Source organism: Haemaphysalis longicornis, unplaced genomic scaffold (assembly GCF_048455015.1).
Source record: "Haemaphysalis longicornis isolate Haplotype H1 unplaced genomic scaffold, Haemaphysalis longicornis Haplotype H1 scaffold_2, whole genome shotgun sequence".
NCBI classification, from domain to species: domain Eukaryota; kingdom Metazoa; phylum Arthropoda; class Arachnida; order Ixodida; family Ixodidae; genus Haemaphysalis; species Haemaphysalis longicornis.
Genome location: NW_027526295.1, coordinates 154392292 through 154402343, shown reverse-complemented (window position 1 = coordinate 154402343; position 10052 = coordinate 154392292).

The following is a 10052-nucleotide window of genomic DNA, read 5'->3' as shown; positions in this document are numbered from 1 at the left end:
TAGCCTGTGAGCGCCCGGATACTACGCTCACAGCTCTCTCCCCCTTTCTCTTACTTTGAGTATGCTCGGGAAGGTAAAGACAGCGCCATTTTTATCTGAGATCCCCCGCTTACCAGGCCTTAAATGGACTTTCGGGGAAAAACTCCGGCGAACACACGAAAACCTGGCCATGCGTAAACGCGCAAATGCCGCTTTTAGTCGTATGTTCCACAATTCAAAGAATTAAGGGTCGTCTTTCCAAAAATGGTCGCTTAGAAACGAATCCTTCGCGGCGCATACGGCGCATTACGGTGTTGAAGCCACTGTGCACGACCAGAACCAAAGGTGTGCGCACGTGTGTGCGTGCGTATAATCCGTTCTAAGTTATAATGGCCGATAGAGCCAAGCTGCACTGAACTCGTATTGATTTCCTCGCTGTCAGGGCGAACGCCTTATATGTCTCATCGTTCAGTCGACATTGAACGACCTTGAGCGAGTATAAAAAATTCCCTCCGGAAACAGGGGTGCACGTGAAGGTTGACCTCAGTGAAAACTAAAACAACCAAAACAAAAAAAAAATGAAGGAAGCTCACACTAACGCGCAAGACTTCAAGGTAGCGAAGCTATACGCAACATTCACGACCATCCCGACGGTTTAGGCATACGATTGCAGCCGATTTGCTTCTTCGCTGCCGCAATGACCACCGTTAGCTCCATCGTTGTTGCTATAAGTGTGAGCTTCCTTCATTTTTTTTTTTGAAGTAATAATCATTAGGCATCACCTTGGAGGGGATTACGCTATGACGCGCTTTTTTTCGCGCAAGTGTTGCCACGATTACGGCGACCGCTGGAGTTTTTTTGGCCAGCCTTGGCTTGACTTGAAAAACGTGCGCCAAGACGCTGGGCGGCCGCGGAGCACGCAAACACGAGCGCTTTGAATTTACTTGATTTTTTTACCAGCCGGGCGGTCGCCGTAATGTTGACCAATCTCCCTAAGAGGGTATGATTGGCTTGACAAACGTGTGGCGGGAACGCTGGGAGGTTGCCGCGATCTCGGCACGCACACACGAGTGCTCGGCATTTTCTTTGTACTTCCGACTGCTTGGCGGTTGCTGCGCGGCGCGCGATCACGTGCGCTCGGCATTTTCTTGCTATTTTTAACTGCGAACGTGAAAAATAGCGATTTGGTAAACAGCGTCGCTGTTAAAACGCAATGACAGCAAAACAAAAACGAGAACACTTCCTGCCAGAATCAAAAGGCAATGACCGAAATGAAAATGCAAATGTTTGGTGTACCTTATTGTAGAGAATTCTTCTGCGATTATCGGGAACGTTCACGTTCTTTAATGGCGGCCCGCTCTTCCAAAGAGCGAACCACGCGCGGCCTACGCATGCCGCGCTACAAGGTGAACTGCACGACGACAGCGAGCGACCGCACCTGCGACGTGACGTGATGCAAGCGACGATGCTGAATGGCTCCTATTGTGGCGTGATACAGTGCGACATTTGCGCTCGCGCGTATGCGCTAGCTGCGAACGACGAGCGAGAGTTGCGCCCGAGAAGGGCGTCCCGGGGAGGGTTTCAATACTTCAATATAAGCTCCAACAAGGACACAGTCAACACTTTGTCCCTGACTGATCCCCCAGTTCAGTTCAGTTCAGTTCAGTAAAACTTCATCGAGGTTGGCGAAGGGATTAAAGGGAGAAACTTGGGTGGAGTCCTCTTTCCAGGGCCCCAGAAACTTGTGCCCCGGCCCAGGCTCTGTCGATCAGCTGGCGCTGGTCTCCCAAGGCATCGCTGGCCAGAGTCGCCTCCCACGTTTCTAGTGAATGAGGTGTATCGTTCTTGGTTTGCCATATAACTGGACAGTTTCATATGGTGTGGAAAATGGAGGCTTTTTCGTTACATTGAAAACAGTCCTCAGTAGATCTGTCTGGGAACATAGGCGCCAGCCTTGATTTGTATGGGAACCTGAAATTTGTTTGTATTCTTCTCAGTTCTTGTGCATCGTGGGTGCTTAGTGCCATGTGAGGAACAGGTAGCGTTCTCCTTTCAAGTCTTTTTTCTTTTAAGACGTTCTCGGTAGGGTTCGTGTGGTGGAAGGGTGTAGGAGTGGTCATCGTCACTGCGGTTCGTAAGACTTCTCGCAAGCGAGTCAGCGTTCTCGTTTCCTTCCAAGCCTTCATGCGCAGGGCACCACGTAATATTGTGTACACGGTTCAGCTCCCTTGGGACGATGTGTTTGGAGCCAATGGGTTATGTAATGTTTTTGATGGCTCTTGTCGAGTCCGTAATGATGTTTAAGTTCCTGTTGTTTGCTTCTCCCCATATGATAGTCATCAGAATAGCACTCGGCTTCATCAGTGTCCTGTTTTCTAAGGGTGGCGCAGTCTATCGGGAAGCCTTTGAAGTCAACAACTGCTGCAATGGAAGAGCCGTGTGACCCCTTACTTGCGTCAGTGTAGACAGCGTTTACATGATTTCCGAATTTTCTTCTTAGAAAATTTGTCCTTGCTATTCTCCTTTCCTTGTAATGGATGCGTCCCGAGCACTTCAAGTACATCATCATCATCACCATTATCACTATCATCGTCATTAAAGCACGTGGAAAAAAGTTGGCTTCGCCGCAAGGTGTGTCGGCGTACGCCACTACCGACGGCGCAAGTCAGCTTCGATTGAAAAATTCCCAGCCTGTGCCGCTCAAGAGCACGCGCTTTAACTCGGCAGGCGCGAAAGGTAGCCGCCAACGCCAGTATCCGTAGATGAAGCAAGGGAGCTCAAGAACGCAGCCAAGCGAGAAAAGTGAGTTAAGGTGATTCAAAGGAAATCGAAATGATTTAAGGTAGATGACTGGGAAAATTAAAAAAAAAAAGTGGCTGCGGCTTAGCTCAGCTTACCATGGATATGCAAAGCGAAAGTTGGTTAAGTCTGGTTAAGTCTGGTTAAGCCGGTTAAGTCTGGTTAAGCCTGGTTAAGTCTTGGTTTCACTTGCTTTACCTTTTATCTAGCTCTAAATATTATACCATTCGTCCAAATCCTGCCCTTGTCTACGGTAGGGGTCCCGCTTTCGGCGTTTTCCGAGCCGAACGGCTCGGTGGGCAATTCCCGCGGGGTGGTCAGACGCCCGACGACGGCCCAAAGCCGCTCTCACTCATGGCCAAACTCGCATGCACGCGGCGAGTCACGTGGTCATGCGCGAACAAGCTGCGGAGAGCATGTTCGCCAAGCCAGCAGCGGTGGCAGGGCTCGGCCCGGCGAGTCACGTGACGCGTTGGCAAGGACACGGCGCAGCTGCGGTCAAATTAAGGTCAAATTTACCGCGATGGCGAAACCGCTCTACGAGATTAGTAAAGCATTGCTTTAAAAGGATGAGTAAGCGATCTAAGTAAAAAAACTAGTCGATTTATGGTGGATGACTAAGCGAAATATGGGGTATGACCACGCTAATTAAGCAAACTACTTAGGACAAATAAATGCATCCAATTAGTGAAACTAATTCAGCTAACTAAAGCAGGCTAAAGCGTATTATAAAGCCATTTAAGGCACGTCAGTATAAGGTTTGCTGGTAAAACAGTCACGTCAGAAGAAGAGATGTCCATGGTGGAGGGGAATGTGGGAAAAAAGAACCTGAAACAAAATAAATCCCATTGCTGCGAGGCACAAGCACGAAATTACAATATGTCTACACTATTTACAACTCTGGATTTTAACAGCAGGAGTGCATAGAGACAGGTAGGTGAAAACGGTCGTCATCCTCTCATAAATCCAGTCCAAGCAGAACACAGCCGTAGCTGCCCTCATGTTCTTCCCTTCTCCGAACCGCCCCCTGACAATATGTCTCTAATGCATCGCCACTCAGGCTTTGGCCGTTTAGTCGAGTAGGGAATAACATAAAAGACCCTGCGATTTTTGTTTAGATTGCGCCCGAATTCAAATGCACCCGCGAAGGCTCTCGCCCTCCCTCTCTCTTCCCTCTCATTAAATCTTTATGCATTCCCCATCCCTGACTAGACCTTGACTCCCCCCTTCCGAATCAAGAATTATAATAATAATAATTTATTTGTTTTAATTGTGCTGCAAGGATTACTTGCCATATTAGAAAAAACGTCTTTTTTGTTCTTTGCGTTTTCCCCTCTCAGCAATGTTTCTTCTCATTTCTGATACATTACCCGTTCCGCGAATTTTACAACAGAGCGACAAAATGAACTATGCTTTCCTTTTTTACACGCCGATATTCGATCGCGATAGCGCGTGGCGAAAGCGTCCAGCATCCGTTTGCCGCCGCCCTAAGTGAGTGGCATCCGGTCTGGAGACAAATATTGGCGCTTCGTAGAAACTAGGGGTGCAGTAAAACAAGAGCGGCCATGTAGAGTTGAGCGCGGGAAAGCGAACAAAACCAAGTTTGCATTTCCAGGAGTCCCTGACACAATGTATACACGCCCGAAGGTTGTAATCTGCGGCTGCGCCCCTAAGGCCATCACGTATAGTTTTCGTGAAGGTTAAGAATCGGCCCTGGCTGTACACTCTCTATGAAAGGCAAAATTGTTTATCATCAAGCAACTCCCGACTCGCTGCCGGTTTCGATGTCCACTTTTTCGTTTGATGTCCGCCCCTATCTATCTATCTATCTATCTATATATATATATATATGTCTGGGGGGGGGGCTCGTTGTTGAAATACAGAAAGATAGGTAGGAGGTAGGCAGTCTTCAACGGCAAAGGAGGCATAGGGGTAGGGTTAGGCTTTTTTATTTTTTTACTACGATTAGTGCGCTTACCATTTTTAAATTTACGTGAGAAAGAAATAAAGACGAGGTCAAATCGAAAGGCGTGGGTTCGGTCTCCTCTCTGGTAGCATGTTTGCCTTCCTTTTTTGTCATTTTCACGTAAATTTAAAAAGGATAACTGCACTAACCGTTGTAAAAAATAAATTAAAAAAAAGCCTAACCATACAATATACCTGCTTTGGTGTTGTAGTATATATATATATATATATATATATATATATATATATATATATATATATATATATATATATATATATATATATCAGGGTGTCGAACCGGAACCGAACCGGTATTTTTTCGCAACTGAATAGAAAAAATTCATAATGGTCACCGGTTCACGTCGAAATGGTTCGACCCTCCGCTGTTGATAATGTGTAGTCAACACCATTCGTTGCTTTTCTCGTTTGCACCACCAATTTCATAACCTCTTACGCACTTTCCCCTTGAGATCTGTCAACGCTATCAGTGCTCTCTTCGTCGTTACAACATAAGGAGAGGTATACGTACCAATGTTGCAATGTTATGCAACGGCAGGTAACGCGCGAAGAATTCAAGGCTGAGCAAACGAAATGTCGTCCCGGCGGCCTGCAGGTGATATGAAACATCAAGTTTGCCCTTCCTACACTGCGGCTGTGTAAGGGCAATCGGGCCGCAAGATTGCTGCCCTGTACAACGGCGAAGGCCAGCACCCAAAAATGTGCATACTTTGTGCATTCAATAATTTTGTTTTCAAAAGGTAGCACATCTGGAAAGTGCAAATACTTGACAAGTGCGACCATCAAGAACTGCTCGGTGGCTGAGCCGTTGCCTGCTGACCACAAGGACGCGGTACCGTAACCAGCTGCCGTTTTTCTGATGTAGACGAAAAACAAAACAAAAAAAATTATGTGTCGAGATTTCGACGCATGTTAAAGATCCACGGGTGGCTGAATTGTTTGGCCAGCCTTCAATATACAGTGCGCCTTATAGCACAGTCCTGAATAGCTTCACGGCATCATACACACCAATATTTTGGGGAAGTGGGTTTCTACGAGAAAACAAATAAGACAGGGCCCACCACGTGGTTTCAAAATTTTCCGGGTCGAGTTCCGACGGGAATAATTTTTGGACTTTTTTGCAGCCTTCAGCCATCAAAAAAGCAAAACCCCAAAAGGTAGAATTTTCTCTAGACGTCCCTTCCTTTGTCCGACCTTTCACAACCAAACTTGTCATCAGTGCGAAGGCAGCGAGCGCTGTGGTGCCTGGTATAAGCATCATTGTTTCAGGACCCGTGGACAGCTGATAAATTCCAGTTTTAAATGCGAATGCATTTCTTAGTCGAGCCATGTCAGGCGCCGTGCGTCCACGCGCCCGCAGGTGTTATCTCTCCGCTCTCACCCCCTCTCCCATAGCAACAGCTGCGAGCGCGCGCGTTCCTCCTCTCCCCTAGCAACCGGAGCAGGTGGTGCGGGCGGATCAGCGGCGAGTGAGTGGAGAGGAGGAGCGCGCTCGGGCGTGTGAGGGCGCTCGCATTGCGCGAGCTAGCTGGAGCTCCCGCGTGTGTGGGTTAGTGTAGGCGAGGGTAGGCGCGGTGCTTCGGTGCTTCTCCTCTCGACGCTCGCCCCACTCTCCCACGCCCGCATGCTTCTCAAAGACCCTTTGACTGTGCACTTTACCGACCACAAGGCAGTGATCGTGACCGTCAAGTACAACGACAACACAAACAGGTGTTAAATAAATGGTTACGCTACAAATCACCGTCTCCTCATTAATTATAAATTCCGCGCACTCTCGCGCAAAAGAAATGCATTCGCATTTCCTCACGATTCCCTTCGGGGAGGTAAGGTGAATTTTTTTTAACGTATCTAAATAAGGATAATAGATATACCAGAGAAAAGTGTTAGCGTATCGTTGGCACTTCATCATTCTGCAATAAACTGTATCCCCCAAACTTGCAGGCACTACGTATTTTGTCTTGCAAGAAAAAAAACAGCACTGCAGTCGACGACAAATGAGGAAACGCAGACCCATCCCGCGCTGTCCTATTTGCCTAGCGCTCATCCTTTCTGCTTGTTAATTCTGTTGATTTGTCTCTTTAAGCTTTCCTTCGTTTTGGAAGGCACACTTTCACTGACTATAGTCTAACTTGCCACTCTGCTGCTCCTGCTACGCCTTCCGAAGAAGGGGGTATAAAGAGAGTCTTCCCAAAAGAGTTCGATCTCGTTATTCACGCGTCCAGTTGTACCCTTCGAGTTTGCAATCGCATAATCTCTTCCAAGATTCCGCAACTTTGCATACGGAACGATGGGGGAGGTCAGGCGGAACAAAGACGTATTCAGGGTGATGCACATATCCATAATAATGCAATCCGTAATAATGCATTCCAGTCATAAGAGCTATATACAATGACTGAGCGTTAACTCAAGCCCACTTTCAACAAGATGTTGGCTCATTCCCTCGAGACGGTGACTCCTAAAAAATTATCCTACGTGGCCGAACCATCGAATTCACAGGTAGCATTTGCACGGCCGCTGTAGGAGGAGAAGTAATACACTTTTATTGTGCACACCAGGATGTGTTCAGCCACCTAAGTCCAGGAGGCCGCGAATCCGAGATGCGTCCAGAGCTCGGTGCACCAGGGATTGCTGTCGCTCTGGGGCTGAGCTGGCCTGCTCGGCGTTCCACTACTCAGGGTTGGGGGATGGGAGGGGGTTAGGGGGGTGAGGACTAGAGAAAACAAGGTGGTAAGTGGTGAGAGATATGTGACAGTGCGGGCACTGTCTGGAGTTGTAGGAGCATTTAGGTTTTATGCTACAACGTATGAAAAAAAGTCACCTCTGGTATTTAAACGCATCCCCTGCTAATGTACGGAGGTGACTCGCCGTCACGCAGACCTTCTCTAGAGGTGTAACGTTAAGTGTAATATGTGATTCCAGAGAGTAGATTGCGATTTCAACAAAAAAAAAAAGGAAGCGGGAGAAGATAGCATGACCCTTGGCGGATAGGACAACATAAGAATTGGGTGGAAAAATAGGGGGTAAATCGTCACTACTACATCTCCTTTTCTTAGTATCTGGCCTCATTGCTTACTGTTGTATTTGAAATTTCACAAATATAAATAAGAAAAATCAGTATTTGAATGCTTCAAAATTGTATTTAGTTTTCATGATCGCCTAGCTTAAACTACAAACATTGTTTTTCGCACTTCAGTAATAATTTCACTCACCGAACCGATTCGTGAACCGGTTTGAACGCGTATTCTGGAGACACGATCTCCAGAATACGCTTAGTGGTCATCGAAGCAGAGGCGTATTCTAGGGGTTGTGGGGTCAGACCCCACCCAGCGCGCATGTTTTCTTCCAATTTCTTTTTTTCTTTCTTTCAAAAAACTGTATCTGTTATAATGATAACAAAATGACCTACCACATTTTCCCGTTCTATATATACACACATACAGTTATGTCACACAAAGCGATGGCATAAGGACAACTCCAGAGATGCGCTATATGCTGAGGCACTATGTCTCTAAGAAGTGCGTACTACGCCTCTAGAGCGTTGTACCAGGTTCTAAATGCTGCCTCGTCCGGTGTGGAACGTCGCCGGATACCACGGGAGTCTACTAGATAGGTTCAACCTTACTAGGTGAGGCTCCCTGGAACACAAACAGCATTTCTTCACCGGACAAGTATTTGGCAACCCTGGTTGAGTACACTTCTCAATATCCTCCTAATGATTATATAATCACACGGCCTCCAGGTCCACGATAGGCGTGGCTGGAGATCTTCGGGAGAGGCCTTCGTCCTGCAGTGGACACAATCCGGGTTCAAGGTAACGATATATATATATATCAAGGTGTCGAACCGAAAAAAATGCCGGTTCGGTTACGGTTCGGGTTCGGGTGAAATAATTTCGTTCCGGTTCAGTTCCGATTCGACAAAATCACGTACCGAACCGGTTCGCGACCCGCCGCGGTGGCTCATTGGCTAAGGCGTTGCGCTGCTGAGCACGAGGTCGCGGGTTCGATTCCCGGCCGCGGCGGTCGCTTTTCTGATGGAGGCGAAAAGCAAAAACGCCCGTGTGTTCGAGATTTCTGCACACGATAAAGATCCCCAAGTGGTCAACATTAATCCGGAGCCCTCCACTACGGCGCGCCTCATCGCCTGCGTTGCGTCGGCTCGTTAAACCCCACAATCAATCAATCAACCGGTTCGCGAACCGGTTCGGGAGCTTGAACCGGTTCGCGAACCGATTCGATGAGTTGAATTATCACTAAAATTAGAAAAAAAAAACATTTACTAGTTTAAAACGACCGTCAAATCAAAACACAAACATTCAAAATGCTGCTGCTCCCCAAGGGCAGTGGCGCAATTGCAAAGGAAACTTTAAACCATTAGGAGATATTAGAAAAACACATGAAGTGGCGACGATTTACCATCTTCTTTATCGCTCAGACTTTATGTTGTCCTAGCAACTATTCATAAAGCCAACGCCAAGAGATATGACGGTGGTATATATTTTCTGTCCTTTCCTTTTTTGTTGAAATCGCCATTGTCGCTATGCATCGCCCATCACGCTAACCTTGAAGCCTTAAATTTAGTCCTGCGTACTCGCGTGTTCAAATACCAGCGCTTAATACCAATGGCGCACATTTTTTATATTTGTAACAAAACAGAAAAATCCTACAACAGGCACATAAATACTACCAATGAATTAGAATATTTGGTCACCCATAATAATTTGTTAGCTGCCACCTTATCGAATGTGTTAGCCACACTTTTGTTAAAAGTAAGCTTTAGTTAACGCTCAGTCACTGCATTATTGCTCTTGCCACTCCAATTCCTTTTGCGATACCGAAAGTGTGCATTACAATCAGTATGTCATCGTACTGCCTGAACCGCTACCATCGTTCCGTGTGCTACATTGCGGAATCTTATAACAGATAATGGGGTTACAAAATGAAAGGGAAATTTGACAAGTGGAGTATGAGATGGGACTTTTTGGGTAGACGCTCTTTAATTCGTCCACAGCAGTACTCCCCTCCAGGACGAGTAGCAGTAGAAGCAATGTAGCGAGTTGGGCAAACGGCTTAGCAAACGGCTGAGCCACTGAGCAGCTCCTGCGGTCACACTTGTCAAGTATTAATAATTTGCAGGTGTCGGACCTTTTAAACAAATTATGAAATGCAAAAAGTTTGCACACATCGGGTGTGAGCTTTCGCTGTTGCGCAGTGGAGCACTCCTGCAGCCTGATTGGTCCAATCAAGTCGCAGCTAGGGAAGGGCAAAGTCGTTTTATATCCCCTGCAACCT